This window comes from Canis aureus, chromosome 35 (assembly GCF_053574225.1).
Source record: "Canis aureus isolate CA01 chromosome 35, VMU_Caureus_v.1.0, whole genome shotgun sequence".
Classification (NCBI taxonomy): domain Eukaryota; kingdom Metazoa; phylum Chordata; class Mammalia; order Carnivora; family Canidae; genus Canis; species Canis aureus.
The window spans coordinates 29,309,385-29,327,943 of record NC_135645.1 but is presented as its reverse complement, the minus strand read 5'-3'; the positions used below and the strand labels follow the sequence as shown (position 1 = coordinate 29,327,943).

Here is an 18,559-nt window from a genome sequence, read left to right as displayed (position 1 = left end):
GCATACAGATATTTTATTTAGGAACAGGATCTTGCGGAGCAGGAATGAGGGATAGGGGTATACAGTGGGACTTTCTAGGAGACCAAAAAAATGTATTTTAGACATCTCTGACAGAAAGGAGGGCATATGTCTGTCAACTGCTGTCCCCCATTGGTCAAGCCGGGTTCCACAGGCAGTGCCTCATTCATGTTTCGAGGTTCCACCGTGTGCGTGGTGACTGTTCCCACTGACATCTCACATTGTGCCGTTGGAGAAACCCCCATACAGGAAGTGAGCAGTGTATATCCGTGGTGAGTCTGTGGCGAGGTGCGGGTTGTAACCTCCTAAGATCTGGTGACCCCAGCTGGAGTAAGGAGCAATGCTGGAAAGACTTGAAATTAGGCACAAGGGTTGTATATGGAGTCTAATCCTTGTAGCCCTCAGATGTATTCACAGTCTGCAATTCCCAGGATTATTTGAACGAGGTAGTGTTCCCAATGGTAAAGCTTGTCCCGCGGCTGTAATTGATATTCATTATCTACGTCTTCAAATATCCATTCTAGGTTTATGTCACCTTCAGTCAGAATTTCGGCTCATCTATGTGGCTTGTCTAGTGAAATGATCCTTCAGATCCAGAAGAGCTGACTGTTTAACTGAATTGTTTTATTGTACCTTAGTTGCTGTAATTGTTTGTTCACAGCTATTAAGGAGCACAGAAGAGCCAAGAGACACCCCCATGAATCACTTGTTTTCCAGACATACTCCTCACCTGCTATGGTAGTGGCAGTCCTCTCTCCTCATGGTAGTCATGGTCAATACTCCCCAAGTATAGTAATTTATTTATTTTTTTGGTCTGTTGATTCTTTGATGTGAGGATCCCAACATAATACTTATAGCTTTAAGTTCAATGGAGCCTTTACTGTATTCCCTGGTGGCAGGACCTGTTTTTCCTCTAGAAATTCTACTCTAATGTGGGAATAAGAAGCAAAAATTCTGCAGGTGCATTATTAGTGGGAGTTTTGAATATAAATGTTGATCATATATGGACCTATGTATTCTAATTATCAGGACACAGTTTTAGCTTTTGGTTTTGGTTCAGCACATGAAACTCATTCTGGAGATAAGGACACTGACTCTACGGGATCTTTTCCCCAAGCTGGCAACATGGCCGAGCCTCTATATAGCGTGTTTCTACTGGGTTGAATGTTCTGGGTAGCAAGCTTTGTAAAAAACTGGAGGATCCATCATCATCTTCCCATTGTTACACCTCTTTCCGCCATAATAAGCCCCTTACTCTCATATACAACTGTGTAACGTACAATCTGAATGACTGATGGTGCTGGAAGAGGCATTTGAGAAAGGGAAGGACAGATCCCTATCCCAGAATAGATATTGAATTTGGTAAGGATTTGTCACTTATCCTCCAAGATGTTAAAGGTCAGATGTAGTCAGAGTGCCAAAAAGTGCATAGCTATTCTCCTTGAGGGATGGTGCCACATTGAAGGCGTGGTATTATTTTTGCTGCCAGTAAGTTGATTATTTAGCCGTGGCAGTCGTGATCAGTCCTGCTGAGAGGGAACCCGTGCGGTTGGGTCCCTGTTCAACCTCCTCCCCTTCATCCGTGGCTCATTTCTCCAGCGTTGGGTGGCTGAGGGAGAAGGCCAGCATTCCTGGGACGTGCAATTCTGTTTGTTGGATGGTTCCGTCTTACGCCTGCAGTAGGTACATTCTTATGAGCCTCATTGGGAGGATGAGAACATCGGCATAGGGCCATACAGAGTTAATGTCCGAGTGTACCGCTCACAACTTGGCTACTCAGGGGTTGTCCTTTCACCGTTGGTATTTACAGCCGTTGCTGGATGAGAGTATAGCAGAGCAGCATTCACCATGTGGCCAATACCAATACCCATCCATCTGTAAACCAGGTCTAGGAATTTTCCTTCTTGGTCGATTAGTTCTAGGACACTTCTCCAAAAGGCCAAGTCTCTATCTGAATTAGCAGATGTGGGGGCTGTGCTTGTTCATTTGTTTTCTAATAACTTACTTGCATTTTCTGGGTCTGCTGAGGCAGCATTCTGAACAGGTCGTGTCTATCATGCGGTTGGGTGCTGCCTGCTAATGTTACGGGACGGGCAGCTCCGATCCACAGTCACTCACTATCTCCCACTAGTCTTCAGTTTGTATCAAGATTCACTAATACAACAGGAGGTATTTTTCAAGCTTTGGTCGCTCTGCCACAGAAAACCTGGCCTTGTTGCAAAATCCTTAGAATTTGTGCAGGGACTCTTCTATCATGGCTTACCACATGTGCTGCGAAGATTTTCTTTTCTTTTTTTTTAATTTATCATATGTACTTCTAGCATCCTCAGACATGAGAGGTCATATGACCTGAGTTTCAGGACAGCTTGCATAGATCTTAGACGTCCTGCAGAAGCTTCTGTTACTCTGGGAACAATTAAAAACTGTCAGCATTATAAGCTACTTCATAAATAGTTAAAAAAAAACCTTTCAAATTTCTTCCAGATATCAAAAAGGGCTACAAATTGACATGTTTCTTTTTTCACCATAGAGCATGTAACATAGAGCATATTGTCCTTATCTTAAACAGAATGTCTCAGTATTCTTCTGACCCCTGGACATCTATAAACTTCACAATAGAGTATACCCCTGAGTTATCATGATATTTATTTTTTACCCCCTGTCAATTCTGTCTTACAAGATTACTAACTGTTCTTGAGTGCTGATTAGCAGTATTCTATTTTATTTATTTTATATTTTAAAAAATATTTTAATTATTTATTCATGAGAGACACAGAGAGAGGCAGAGACACAGGCAGAGGTAGAAGAAGGCTCCCTGTGGGGACCCTGATGCAGGACTCATTCCCAGGACCCTGGGGTCAGGACCTGAGCCAAAGGCAGATGCTCAACCAATTAGCATTATTTACATTATAATTGTCCAATAATGTTGTTCTGCAGAATTTCAAGATGATCAAATTCCCTGTGTAATAAGATCATTCCCTGTGTAATAAGATCCTTTCCTGAGGACAGAGAGTGAGGTGGGTAGTTGACAGTCTTGAAAAAAGAGTGAATGTGTACTGCTTTCTCTTCCAAGAAAAAGAGAAGTGCTCTCTATCTTCTGTACTGGTAGTGGTTGGAAAAAATATATCCAGTAGATCAATAACCACATACAAAATGCCAGGGGCTATGTTGATAAGTTTTAGTAAAGAACTACTTCCAGCACAGAAGCTGCTGTGAGTAAGGCTACCATTTGGTTAAGTTTATAATAATCCCTCTTCGTTTGTTACAATCCATCTACCTTTTCATAGACAAACAGGTGAATTGAAAAAAGGTTTGTGGGAAGTGGCAGCGGTATCTGAATCCCTCCAGGATTGAAATACTGCTTTTTTCTTTGCAATATTGACAGACTTCAGTGGCAGGTTAAATTGCTTCTGCTTATCCTTCCTACCATATGGCTCTTACGTCATAGGTTGGAGAACTAATGTGAGAGTATGCCAGCTACTTCATATAGCCAGTCAATTATGCAATTAGAGACTGAAGATTTAAGACCAGAATCAATCAGTAGGAATTTGAAACCATTGTGATATGGAGTTGGACCATAATTATCTTTATTACCAGGTTTTTATAAACCCTTTAACAAATCAGAAGATTCCTGATGGGGTTCTGGTGTCAGTGTCCTAAAAAACAAAAACAAAAACAACCCCAAAATTTGAGTACTATCCTTTCCCCAGTTTGGGTCATAGATCTCTTTAGGGAGTTATTAAATGTTTGTCATTTTATCATATATGCTTGTGGAGGAGGCCTTTTCTCAAGGGAACTAAACATTTTCTTTGTTATGGGCTGCATTTTTCCCTCCCAAACTCATATGTTAAAATTCTAGCCCCTCAACCTCAGAACTTGACTCTCTTTGGAGATAGCATCTTTGACAAGGTTAGTAAGTGAAAATGAGGTTATTAAGGTGGGCCCTAATCCACTATGACCAGTGTCCTTACAAGAAGAGGACACTGACACACAGACAGGAACAGAGAGAAGATCAATGAAGATGTAGGGAGGAGACAGACGTCTACAAACCAAGGGGAGAGGCCTCAGTGGAAACCAGCCATGCTGACACCCTGGTCTCAGGCAATCTAGCATCCAGATATGTGAGAAAGTAAATTTTCATTGTTTAAGTCACATGGTCTTTGATACCTTGTTAGGGCAGCCCTGGTAAAATAACAGAGCGTCTTCCACTAATGCAGTCTGAGTATGTGGATCGCTTTGGAAGGTGGGTGAAGGACTGTGATTATGCAACATAGCAATTCATCTCAGCCCTCTTATTTCCAGACCGTAATTGTATTGTTTTTACAATACAGGGTTCAGCGAGAAAAGGAACCTCATAATCAACCATACATCTGTAATGCCTCTTACAGTGTGTGATGTCTCAGCCAACCGTTACCACTGACTTCCATGGATTATGGTACCTGCCACTCTGGCTTCATTCTAACGTGTAAGTGCTGCACCTGACCTCTGCTGCTCTGTCATCCTATAACGGCGATCGATTCCGGAGAGTCCAGTAGGAAGTATCCCCTCTTGTCATTCCCACTGAGCTTTTCAAAGAGGCCAATGCCCCTCTCACTATTTCATTTCTTATTTTCTTTATGAAGACGCATCCTCTGGGTCTTCCCAGGGAACAGAATCCAGTAGTAGGTTTTGCAATCTCTTGTAGTAAATTCACTTGAATATTTTTATTTCCCTAAATCTTCTGATCCCTTTCTCAGTATCATTCCAAGTAAATTTTATAATCTCTATCTCATTTAATAAAAGACCAAGCTTCAAAGACCCATTCCTATGGCAGGTTAGGACCAAAACCAGTTGTCCTTACTAGGACATTGAACTCTGAGTCACAGGTTTCCAAACCAATCAATTATCATTTATTCAACCTTATATTCTGCTTTACCCTCCACTGACCACTACCCAGCATAATAGCTTCAAGACCATTCACTCACACTCACATCTCTGTTTCTGCTTGTGCATATTAAGCAGTCCCTATAATTCTTTCAACGTATAAGAAATTGCATTTCCCTGTTTGGGCTATACTGAGACCTCACCTTTTTTTTTTTTTTTTTTTTGGTCTGAAAGCAATGAGGAGTTGTGGATATATATCATGAAGAGGACAAGCAAAATCTGGCTAGACATCTGCCTCAGAGTCCTTACAGGGTAGTTAAGAACAGGAAGGTTACTTTGTTTATCCAGGGCAAGAAGGCTGCTTCTACTGCCTTGAGAGGTTCAGGGCTATCTTATGGTTCAAGATTCTTAGAATTCCATCCACCTCAGGTTTTTAAGGTGACATAAATGTATATATTTAAATATATGCATATATTTTTAGCAGAGCTCCGATTCTGATTAGCGGATGTTATCAAGGACGTGTACTAAATCTTTTTGCAGCTCAATAAAATCTGGGGCCTGGTTTTCAGTAGGATGTATCCCATGGCTATAGGAGATGTGGATCTCTTCAAACATTCCTCTGGGTTCTTTCTTTTCACACATGCCTTAAGTTGATGAAAAGCCAACCTGAGCTTGGAATTTCTTTTTTCAAGGCTTCCAAAGAGATCAATTAGAGACACCTTAATCCATTCTGTAAAAGTACATCCTGTAAGATGGTTTCTGCTCGCCACAGAGAACGACACTTGAACTTACCATATGTATATTATTCCAATCCACCTAAGTTGGGGTTCCTACTAATTGTGATGCTCTTGTACACCAACGTCCTATCACACATACCTTCAGCTGTCTGACTGAGCTTGATCCAGCTTCTAAAACCCACTTTGAAGATCTGTTATGTAGATTTAGTTCAAGTACCAAGTGTCCTAGTGGGTCTATTCAAGAAAGCAGAATCTCGGACAAAGGGTTATATGCAGAGAGCAGGAGTGAGGGGTGGGAGAATGAAACAGGGAAGGAGGGAAAGCTAAAATAAAGATGCATCATTAAATTGGCAATCAGCATGAGAAATTGTGGGTTGAATTCATTGCACTTTATGGAGTGTTTTATGAAATGTGTCTTAGAATGATCTGTCTGGGGGATGAAAGGAGGAAGTATTTATCCTTTGGCTTTCATCTCACATTGGTTAAGGATGATTCCTGGGCATTCAGTCTCCCACACTTCCAGATTGGTCATGCCTAAATGCTGAGCAGGTATCTGCAGACATCCCACACTGTGGCATTAGGAAAATCCTAAACACAGGAGCTATGAAGCAATGACCTGAAGGTTCACCCATGTGAAGTTTATCAAAGTTAGTGAAAATGGGTTATTGGAATATCAGCCAGAATAACAGGTGGGGTCAGGGGCATTTAAAATGGAAACACAGGATCTCGGATTTGTAGGCCAATAGCCGGCTTTAATGGTAAAACATTCAAATGTTTTCTTCCTTTAGAAAAACGTTGTGTTTATGAGAAAGTCTCATACAATTGGATTTCTACTATAATATAGATTTATCCAGAGTCTTGATTGCAAATAATAAAAAGAATTGATAGGGGCCCCTGGGTGGCTCAGTTGGTTAAACATCTGTCTTTGGCTCACGTTTTGATCCTGTAACTGCACATTGGGCTCCATGGGGAGCCTGCTTCTCCCTCTCCCTCCGCCCCTGCCCCTGTGTGTTCTCTCTCTCTCTCTCTCTCTCTCAAATAAATAAATAAATAAAATCTTTAAAAAAATTGATAAAGCATTTTACAGCTTCCCTCTCTGCCTGTCAGTAGGTTCCCAGTGTGTTGGACGAGTCTCATCATAATTCTTTCTTTCCTTGCAGTTTGTGTAGTTGCCTTTGCCTATCACTGTATCTATCAATGACTTGTATCTAGTGGATGTTACACAACAGGTGGTGCTGCTGCAGATAAAATATGTTGCATTATTTTACTCATAAATATTGCCTTGAATTGGAGTAAAGTTCATTAGCAGCTATAGTAAGGTGCAGTAACTCTTCAGAGTTTCACCAGCTCCTTTTAGAAACACAAATATGAGGTATGGTGAGATTTGAGCTCTTTTCTCCTTCATAGTTTTGGAGACCGGTTTTCCAAATAACCAGGTATCAAAAGATTGAGGTATGATTCCTATACTTGAGTATGAATGAACTAGAAGTGTCCTCTTTCAGGTTATTATCCTGTTCTTTCCCTGTGCGTTGTCACTGCTAGTTTAACTTTAGCTCATTTTCCCTTACCAATTACTTCTTCCTAGGGTAAAAAGTGTCCTAGTCTAGTTTTATAATTATAAGCCAATTAGTTTTACTTTTAGAAATCAGTATAAATTTGGCTTTTTGTTTCTTGCAGCTAAAAGCATTCTTTCAGATACAGCCCTATTTTCTTGTATTTCACTTCTTTGGCCTAATACGACATTAGTCTCTACTGCTATTTTCTGCCAATTTCATTGAAGTATAATCATCATAGAATAAATCACACATAAAGTGTACAAGCTAAGTTTTGCCATATGCACATATACATAAAGCCATCCCCACAATTGAAATAAGGCACACATTCATCACCTCCAGAAGTTTCCTTGTGCCCCTTTCTGTGCCTCTCTCCAATTCTCTCTTCCCGACCAATAATCTACTCTCTGATACTCTACAGTAGTTTGAATTTCTTAGAATTTTATGTAAATAGAATCCTATATTTTGGATTACTTTTTATTTGGCTTCATTCACTCAGTATAATTATTTTGAGAATCATTCATGTAGTATTATGGTCAATAGTTTATTCATTTTTACTGCTGAGTAGTAGTCAGTTCTATGGATCTGCCACAATGTTTATCCATTCACCTGTTGGTGGACACTTGGGTTGTTTCTAGCTTTTACTTATTAAAAATGAAGCTGCTGGGGGATCCCTGGGTGGCTCAGCGGTTTAGCACCTCCCTCTGGCCCAGGGCGTGATCCTGGAGACCCAGGATCAAGTCCCACATCAGGCTTCTGCATGGAGCCTGCTTCTCCCTCTGCCTGTGTCTCTGCCTCTCTCTCTCTCTCTCTCTCTCTCTGTGTGTCTCTCATGAATAAATAAAATCTTTTAAAAAAATGAAGCTGTTATTAATATTTGTGTATAACTTTTTATGTGGATACATTCTTTAGGTTTCTTTGGAAACTATTTAGGAGTAGAACGGCTAGATTGTATGGTAAGTATGTGGGTAAGCTTTTTGCAAAAACTGCCAAGTGCTTCCCCAAATAGTTATCAATCACTAGAGATGTATGAGAGATCTCGTTGTCCACCTCCTCACCAACAGTTGATATGGTCCTTGAAACCTGTTCACTCGACATCAGGTCCTAATCTCAAGAATTATATGTGTTACCTTAGTTGGAAAAAGGACTTTGCAGGTGTACTTTAGTAAGGATCTTGAGATGAGATTACCTACGTAACCTGGGTGGGGCCTAAATGCCATCACAAAGGTCTTCATAAGAGAGAGGTGAAGGGAATTTTGAGAGACACACAGAAGAGGAGGAAGTGGTTTGAAAGTGCAGGCAAAAATTGGAGCTCTATTGCCTCAAGCCAAAGGAATGCTGGCAACCCCCAGAAGCTTAGAAAAGGCAAGGGATGGAATCTCCCCAAAGCTTTTGGAGGGAGTGCAGTTCCTGTCAGCATTTTGATTTCCTATGTCTGACCTCCAGAATATAAATTTCTGTTGTTTTAAGTTATTGAGTTTGTGATAATTTTTTATGGCAGCCTCAGGTAATGAATACAGTGGCTCTCCAGTATTCAGAAACATGATTGCTCTTTATCAATTGGATGCTTCTACCTAAAACCTGGGATGCTTCAATGAGTGACTCTAGAACAATAAATAGAAGAAATTCACAGAGGTCAAATGGAATATTTACAGCAGTGGTCCTACAGCCATATCATTAGGCAGTGGTCATATGTCCTAGAAGAGCTGAACTAGCTTACAGTGCTGATGTCCTGGCCACACTTTTTAATATTTTGCACATGTTAGGAGTTACTTTAGCTTCTGTCTGTTTTCTATCTATTTTAAGCCTGCTTCACTACATTGCTATGATTTTGTGAGACCTCCTGTTTTGTTTTGTTGTTCCCCAAATATGGTTTCCCTTGAAACTATTAGTTGATTTTTGTTAATTGCAATTCGAGGTTAGTAACTGATTTAGGAAATAAATAAATAAATAAATAAATAAATAAATAAATAAAACATACATTTTACAGTTTGAAAAAGAGAAAGAACAGTTTCCCTAGTATTCAAATCCTTTTTCTTCTGGCTTACAACTAAACATATAAAATGCTTCAGAGGTGATAGTTCTTGGGTACTTGTCATTGTGTCTTACTTCTCTCAGAAGCCCAAATTTATTAGCAACAACTTTTAAGTCTTGCAACAGCAGTGTTATCCCCTAACCTTCCAATAAACAAAATCAACATTGAGTTTCCACTGGGGTAATGCTTGGAGTTCAATACAGATGGATTTGACAATCATATTGGACTATTTAATATTATTTTCAATTCCAGTGATTTATCCTACTCTTTGGTCCACTTCTTCTACACTCAAAAGACTAGCCCTCTGTTGTGCATTACTGGTATAATGGGTTTTATGTCACATCATAGATGCCACCATTTTTCTCCATGTTCTTACATAACTGAATATGTTTATGGAAGTTGAATATGCCTTAGGGGCATGGTGAACTTTGCAGTGATTAATTGAAAAAATTTTAGATATACTCAGGGCATTTTTCAAAATATGTTATACATTCAAGAAATGTTTAGAAACAAAATGAACAGGAGATGGACATTTGCATCACTAGAATCCAAACTGGACTTGACTTTCAGTTTAGTGTGTTTAACTTCTCTTAAGCTCCATTTCCCTAATACCATATAAACAACCCACTGTCTGAGGGAAAATAAGTAAAAATATTGGGTAATTCATAGCAAAAATTACTGCTTGGTTAATTAATTTTTTTCAGTAGTTGGTGATAGTTTTATATAGAAATAGCCTTAGGGCCAAGTGTTAGCTTATTTCTCATTCCTGTCAAATATAATTCATAGAGAGTTAATTATAATTTCCTATGCCCTTTATCCTTTTACTCAAGTGGGCTACACTTGAACAATAAAAGGGAATTAAATAGTGATGCAGGAGACTAAATATGTGCCAATGTGGGAGAGTGGGGCCAAAAAACATATTCTTTGTTCTCGTCTTTACAATTCTGACATTGAATATACAGCCTTAATTGCTTACAAAGAGAAAATATTACATTTCATGTGGCCTTAGAAGGATTAAAATCAACTTCACATTATCATTATTTCTTTGTATAAATAGGAAAACCTGTCACTTGAGTGTTAGGCCAATACTTCAATAGTTAATAACTTCAAGAGTTATTAGTTACTATTATCAAAGGTATCTCAAAAAGCACAGTATTTTTGTAATGCCATCACTCTTTATATTTTTAGTGCAGCTATGTAATTTCAGTCTCACTATAACCATTCTCAAGGTTGTTAAGGTATGTCAGCAAGATGGTACCATTGACGGGTGCCTGGGTGGCTCAGTTGGTTGAGCATGGACTCTTGGTTTTGGCTCATGATCTTGGGATTGTGAGATCAGCCCCATGTCAGGCTCCATGCTCAGTACAGAGTCTGCTTGAGATCCTCTCCCTCCCCCTCTACCCTTTCCCCCTCTCGCTCTCTCTCTTTCTAAAATAAATAAAATCCTAAAAAAAAGATAATACCTTTGAAAAAAATTAAGTAATAGAACTTTGATTATTAATTGCACCATCTACATAAATGTGCCTCTTCAAGAGAAAGACATGTAGATATATGTCCTTCAGTATTTTTTCTAGAATGGAAATGTGACAATAATCTAGATAAATTATAGGACATATTTTGTGTTTAGGAGGAATTTTTACTTTTTCAGAATCGTAAGTTTGAAGGAACTTTATTTTTTTTTGAAGGAACTTTAAAGATTTAAAAAAATTAACCCCATATTTATCAGGAGAAAAAAGGGGAGTCAGAGTGTGATGATATGCCAAAAAGCAACACAATTAATGTCAGAAGTCATACGAGTGTATGAGTTCTGTGATAGAAGACATTAAAAAGATGCACAGCAGAATCCTTGTAGGTAGAAACATGTATTTATGATGTTGATGCCTATCAACATCAGCGTATTTGCCAACATTGCATTTGATAATATTTTCCTGACTCACATTTCATTAATGTCAATAGTTTCTTAGAGTGCTCTGGTCAGGTCCTAACTGTCATGAGTTACAAGACATGAGGTAGTAAGTCACTTTGGATTATGTGACCTCCAAGACCTCTTCCAGTCCTTAACTTTCATTCTACAGTAAAAATTCGTTATCATCGACTGTGTCATTCCACATCATAGGTGAAATTCTTCATCATGGATAAATCTGCAAGATAGGATTCTTGGTGAATGGATTGTTTCCTTACCTTCATTTAGAATGGAGCCAGAATCAGCCTTGTTTGCACAGTTCCCACATGCTCCCACCCTAACCAAGGCTTCTCCCTGGGAGACCACTCAGCCTGGCACAGCCTGGTTTCCCAGAGGGCATAGCTGACTGAGATGCCAAGACATTATGAGGAGGGGTCAGAAATACGTATTTGCTTTGAGCACATTCTGAGGATTGGATACACACATATTCCATAAGTACAGGCGGCCAAACGTACAGCTGTATGTCAAATGTGTGACTGCTATCATGAATAGGAAAGAAAAAAATATATATATTTTTAAGACGCCAGTGAATTCAGGATAAATTTTTATCTTTCATTTTCTCAAATACTAAAATTAACTAATGTACTAAATGAACACTGTCGTTCAGGGTGTCAGCACCCCAGTGTCTTAGCAGTGTCCTTATTCAGGAAAAGGTGTGGATGGTACAATGGTCTCAGGTAGAGATAACTAGACAAACCGGTGTGAGCTGAGACATTTATGGTCAGTAGTGGTTTAGTGAATAATATCTTCACGAAGATACTTGTAATTTCTGTTAGAGGCTTGAAGTCTGCAGCAAGTCACAGTGGGGGAGTTCCAGATGCTGTGACAGGCTTCTGAAGAATGCATTTTAGGGCAAGAGTATTTTTGTTGCCTCCCCAGTCATATCTGCTCTGGTGTTGGGCATTACCTGCTCTGCATACTCATTTTAGTCCTCAAGTTCCTTTGATTATTAGGACTCTTCATGCTTGAAAAGCTGGCTCTGCTCCTCCTCCACAGAGTGAGGGAGGGAAATGGCACATTTTGCAAATTTCAGTCCTTTTGAAAGGAATAATGGAAAGGAGGTGGTGCTGCTTCAGAAGGCGGGCTACAGATGGAACAAAAGGTTAACTCAAATTTCTGCTGAAAATAGCAAGTAAAAATAGTGATGATGATCTATACAAGAGCAGAAAACATAGCAAAGTGAAGTTATTCATTTTGAATCAGCAGCTTCTTTTAAAACATCCAACATCCTCTGATTGTTCAAAGGGTTTTATTTTACAAATTGGCATTCAGTAGGCGCCTCTGACAATGGTTCATTGTGTCTTTTTTACCAATTGTCAGCAATCGTCTTTCTTTGGATCCACTGAGGAGCTTCAGTGTTCTGAGGTAGTTTCTTTGAGGACAAACGATCCAACTTTTTCCCCCGTGTTTGCTGAAAAAGAATTCAAAGCCTAACTTTGCAGTCAGTGGCTTCACTTTAGTACATCTGCAGCTGCTTCCCACTTCCCCCATCACTGGAAATGGGAGTTTCCTTGCTTTTCCATAGCAGTCTTTTGTCTGTCTGGTCCCTCACACTATAAAAAAGAAAAAAAGAGAGAGAGAGACTGCTCCTGTGAGAGACTTCTGAGGAAGGTGCAAGTGGTGTATGCACAGGAATGGGACGGGGAGACCATGATTCCCCCTGGCCCCTTCACGTGGGTGGCTTCCGACAGGCACAGAGCAACCTGACAGGATCGGCTTCACTTCTTGTTAGACCTTAACCCCAGCCCACACTGGCTCTTGAAGAGTTTCAGGCTCTTGAATTAGGAAAGATGGTCCTTGCGAAAGAGAAAGATAAAACATTAGATAGATTAAGAAAAGATATTAACAAAGCTAAGTGGCAAAAGAAGTATATTTATTAAATCTAGTGGTGAATACTCTAAGTCTTTTCTTTGTTATAAAGAGAATTTTGAAAACCGTGTTGTAAAAGTCCCATGTAAAATGTAAAAGTAATGCATTGACAAGGGGCACCTGGGTGGCTCAGTGGGTGGAGGGATCAGCTCTGGGCTGCAGCTGAGGGCAGGATCTCTTGGGGCCTGAGATCGAGCCCTGTGTCAGGCCCTGTGCTCAGTGGGGAGGCTGCTTGAAGGTTCCTTCCCTTTCTCCTGGTGGTGCATGCTCTCTCTCTCTCTCTCTCTTCTCTCTGTGTGTGTGTGTGTCTCTCTCTTTCTCTCCCTCACTTCCTCCCTCTCTAAAATAAATAAATAAATCTCTAAGGGAAAAATGCATGGACGTTTGTCCAAAGCCCTCTATTAGTAATACAATCCCCTATTTGCAGATTTTTTTCTCTTCATTGACTTTCTGTGAACAGATAATGCCTTGGGTCTCCATAGGGCGTAGATGTAGACGCAGTATTTTGCAGGTTGTGATACTTTCCGCTAGAACGTATGGTCCTCTGGTCCTCATTACATTATGACAGCACGGGTGTTAAGATCCCTGTTACGGATGATGGATTTGTTGTTTACGATCTTGTGTCATTTGCATAAGATCACCAGGGTAGACGTTGCTGGTTTTCTTTCTTTCTTTCTTTCTTTCTTTCTTTCTTTCTTTCTTTCTTTCTTTCTTTCTTCCTTGCCATGGGTGGGTTCTTTTTTTTTTTATAAATTTATTTTTTATTGGTGTTCAATTTGCCAACATATAGAATAACACCCAGTGCTCATCCCATCAAGTGCCCCTTCAGTGCCCGTCACCCAGTCACCCCCACCCCCCGCCCACCTCCCCTTCCACCACCCTTAGTTCATTTCCCAGAGTTAGGGAATGTTCTCATGTTCTGTCTCCCTCTCTGATTATTTCCCACTCATTTTTTCTCCTTTCCACTTTATTCCCTTTCACTATTTTTTATATTCCCCAAATGAATGAGACCATATGTTTGTCCTTCTCTGATTGACTTATTTCACTCAGCATAATACCCTCCAGTTCCATCCACGTCAAAGAAAATGATGGGTATTTGTTTACCAAAATATATTCCTGGAGTCTGGGTTATGGACGTTGCTGTGACTAAAGACTGGGTTTCCTAGCTTCCTTCATGTACAACTGTGGCTGTGATTTGGCAAATACAGTATCAGTGCATGTGCAGGGACATGACCTCGCTTCCTCTCTTTCTTCCCTTTTGCCAGATCTGATGGCCGGAGCTTGAGCAGCCAGTGCACAGTGAGGAAGGTGTGATGGAAGAATAAGGTAAGATGAACTTAGTTTTGATTAGTTTGCCTTTGCATGAGAAATTAAAAATCTGTGAGTTTATGCCAGATTATTTTTTAAGAGCCATGAGATTCAATCAAGAAACAGAAGTAGAATTTAGTCCCATATTGTCTCAGTCTCGTGTGTTTTTTATAGGGCACAACTTTGGTACACCTGCCATGCCTCAGTCCTGTAATCCTTTGTCCTTCCTCTTGAGTCTAGCCTGTTTCATTAAGGTTTCTCCAACAACTGTTGAAAAATCATTGTTTTACTACATTTTGTGGATAGGATCCTACATTATGATCTGGGCTCATGTTTAAAATGCTTGAAATACTAAGGATTTTAAAATACTTTTGAAGCATTGATTTTTATGTAAGTAGAAATGTCCACCTTATGACAGTTTATAGAGATGCAAATGAAGATATTAAAATCTTTTACAAAAGTCATTGTGACTCATAAGAAAAATAGGGAGTTGGGCTAAGAAATGGAGCTGCTAGACTTGATTTCCTCCCCTATCACCAATCTGTCTCATTCACTTCCTTCCAATGGATTCTTCAAACAGCTGGTAGTAGTCTTATCTCCTAATGATATACACCACATTAAAAAATGCTACTAATCTAAAAATTCTACTCTGTGAAGATAAGCATATGGTTTAGAAGATGAAAAATGCTGACTATATGATTACGTTCCTGTCTCCTTGTACAGTGCATGATCATTAGGCCATTCATCATTCTTTCTGTGGACTTAATTTTGGGGCTGGGTAAAGGAGAGATGAGGTAAGCGGAGAATGAATTAACTTTCACTAGGTAGACCATAGTTCTTGCCCTTAATATTATACATGTTCCTTATTTTAAAGGTGATTATAGAGAAGTTTAGTGACTTGTCGCTTGGTCACCAAGTCAGGGCTTATCTCTCTGGGTTTTAAAAAGACTCTTAAGTCTAGGGTTTTCTCCTACTGGGTGCTGTTTCGTCTATCTTCACTATTACCTTTTGGGAAGGAGGAAGAACTGGCCTAAAACTCCAGCCTGTCCCCTTTATTAACCTGCTGATGATGAGGTAACTTACTGAATTTGTCTTTCTAGTTATTAGAAGAATTCAAGAAGCATCTCTATGTGAAGGGCTGGTTGTGATGTTGAGATGAGAATGGGCACGTAAAATACTTTGCATGAGGCCCAGCACAGTGTAAGTGCTTGGTAATTTACTGATAAACTTGTCTAATGAGCAATAGAAAATATAAAAGCAGTAGATAAGAGGAGTATTGGGTGTAGGGTTAAGTGACTTAATTTGCCAAAACTAAAAAGAAAAGAATTGCTTCTAAATTTTCACTTGAGAGACAAGGACATCCTGGGAAGGAAAATGTAAATACAGGTAAATTAAGGAGCACTAAGTTTGTTTTATGCCAAACGCAAACCTAACTGACAATTTCATTTACCAAGCACGGTTTTGACTTGCCATAAACAGGGGACAGTGAGCCAATGAAGTTTTCAAAAGTAATCTGATTTACATTTATTTTCAAGTACATTCTATAATTCACGATCTTGAGTGATTAAAACCTGTGAAGCATCTTTGAATTCAAATATATATATTTGAAATATATACTATATAAATATATATACTAATAAATATATATGCTAATAAATACTATATAATAGTATTTGTAGAATACATCAAAGAATAAATGCTTACACTATGGTTAGAGGCTGGCATTCTTTTTGTGAATGTGAACAACTCAAGGTTTGTTTTTCAAAAACAAAGAAATAAACAAATAAAATCCAATCACGGACTAGTTTAAGCTGAAAATTGAAACTCATTATTAACATTAGGGAATTTTCGAAAGTTCCTTCGATAGAATTAACTGAGTTCGGTTTCGTTTTTCACTTAATAAGAGTCACTCTAGTGTTTATTAAGGGATTACAGGATGCAGGCTCTTTAGCAAAGCGTCAGTTTGGGGTGGTGAGGAGACAGGAACCTGAGTTTTCTCCTGTTGGAGCTCATCGCCCAGAGAGGGGGAGAGAGGTTAGTAACTAAAACGTAAAGCTGTCTCTAACCCCTGTTGTCAGAGGAGAGGTTCCCGGCGCTATGACGTGTTTTACACGATTAGCTGGACTGAAAAAGGAGGGTTAGGGAAATGGCCTGCTGCTGGGATCAGAAGGAGGAGTCACCCTGAGGAAGCAAAACCACCTTTTGCCCTGTGGCCGGAGGAAGAGGTGGAGGAAGAGGTGGGGAGCAGGGGGAGGTGAGCTGCCAAACCTCCAAGGCGGGCAGGCCTACAAACACAGAACTCTCTGGCAAGGAGTTGGGTGCTTACAGCTACGTGCCTTGGAAATTGGGTGAAGCATCTCATGTCTGTAGCTGGAGGTGGAGGCAGGAGAGGGCGAGGACATACCCAGGTGCGCCCTTTGGGAAGAGCACCCTGAAGGACGGATTTAAAAGAGCCCCCGGGGCTTCTGGGGGAGGCCGGGGGGAAGATGATGGTGTCTCCTCCTTTCCCCAGATGATTGTTCACTTCCCATGGGCAAAGACTTTGTTTCTGATTTCTCGTATTTTATAGGGCTAGACTCAAAATCATATAGGCAGCTAGTATTTGTAGATTAAATGACAAAAGGGCAAACTCGTCTGTTACTTAGATGCTAGAATAATTCGGTTGATTACTTATTATCATTTAATTTATCCATAGGAACAATGGAAGCTGATTGGATAATTTGGGATCCACGGCATACTCTGTTTTTCGAATCCTCATCATAACAGAAAGGAGCAGAACTTCGGGTTCTGGGAGTTGTCTCTTCCTCTCGGTCACTTGATGTGCAAATCAAAGCAGGAGGCAATTGCTGGTTTTTCATTTTTAATGTTTCTGAGCTTTGCTCTATCAGACCTACATGTTATCATGGCTTTGACTTTTTTTTTTTTTTTTTTAGAAAAAGAAAAACACGAGCAATCTAATAAACAGATTGTGCCTCCTACTTGGGATTTTTTAAAAATAATTTTATCAGCTCATATTGTGTTTTGAATTAAAGTTGAAGCAGTAAATTTATTTTATTTGTCTTAGAAATATTCTTGTATGCTAAGTTCTCCAAACTGTCTTTTTACAAATAAATTAGCCTAGGAGTTAACAGAGAAGAGGAAATAATAGCATACTAAATACTAAATTGATTATCCTTTGAGAGTCCTCATAACATCTTTCAAAAGATTACATAAGATTACATAAGATGTTGGATGGCACCTACATGGCGATACGTTCACCATTCCAAGTAGGTATTCCAAAATTATCTTTCGGCCAGATTTTTTAAAAACATGATATCAGCAATATTACAAAATAATGGTTTTGAAAAAAATGCTTTTTGAATTCAGTACATACTTATATCTTAAGTCTTTCAATTGACTTCAAAATTGCATGTGACATTGATGTGCTCTAAAAAAGTGTGTAGTGAGGTTTTGTTTTTTGTTTTTTTTCTCTTCTTTCCATCCCCAAGCATAGTGGTTTTCTAATTCTAACAAGTATGAGGAATACATCAATTAACCTAATACACAAAATCAGGAAGTTTAAGAAAAAAATAGAAATATCAATAAATTTGGACATATTCACGTAAATAATGTACCTCAGACAAAATCATGGATAGAATACAATCCATTAAAAGATACTTGTAAGATATTTCTTAGGATATTTTCTTCAGTAACTTTAAAAGCCAGCAAAGGCAGGGCACCTGGGTGGCTCAGTTGGGTCAGCATCTGACTCTTGATTTTGGCTCAGGTCTCAGGGTTGTGAGATCCAGCTCTGCCCTGGGCACCGAGCCTGCTTGGGATTCTCTCTCTCCCTCTCCCTCCACCCTCTCCCCTCACAAGAGGCAACTCAACTAATTCTCACTTCTACATTGTTTTCTGAGTTTAGTAAAGATCTGTCATAACTATTAACTCAAAAAAAGAAAAAAAGAAAGAAAGAAAAAAAAAAGCCTGAGAGTACATAGGTTCCTGTATGTGGCTTTTAAGTCCTTTGCCATTTCTGGTTCTTTTTGAGTCTCTCCAAGTTTCCCCTTTGGCTGCCTTTAGCCCATATCTCTCAGTCTTCCTTTTTTTTTTTTTTTTTTTTTCTTTTTTTTCTCTATCTTTCTCAATCTATCTCTTCTATTTCTCCCTCTCTCTGTAGCAAGCTGTATTAAAATATCAAAGTTCAGTGAATGCCTCCCAGTACCATATGTGA

At 39.4% G+C, this 18,559-nt stretch overlaps 1 long non-coding RNA gene across 8 annotated transcripts in view; it reads left to right on the top strand.

Annotated features, from left to right (window-relative positions):
- Positions 1 to 17,395, top strand: part of LOC144305554 (uncharacterized) — a 124,235-nt gene extending 106,840 nt beyond the window's left edge. For 7 of the 8 annotated variants that reach the window (XR_013372556.1, XR_013372553.1, XR_013372554.1 and 4 more), the window contains 4 exons: positions 4,350 to 4,483; positions 14,304 to 14,364; positions 15,447 to 15,546; positions 17,042 to 17,395. This is a non-coding gene — a long non-coding RNA (uncharacterized LOC144305554). Of the gene's footprint in view, positions 1 to 2,940; positions 3,036 to 4,349; positions 4,484 to 14,303; positions 14,365 to 15,446; positions 15,547 to 17,041 lie in introns of those variants that run through there. The other variant, XR_013372555.1, reaches the window with a different exon arrangement.
- The last annotated feature ends 1,164 nt before the right edge of the window (positions 17,396 to 18,559 follow it).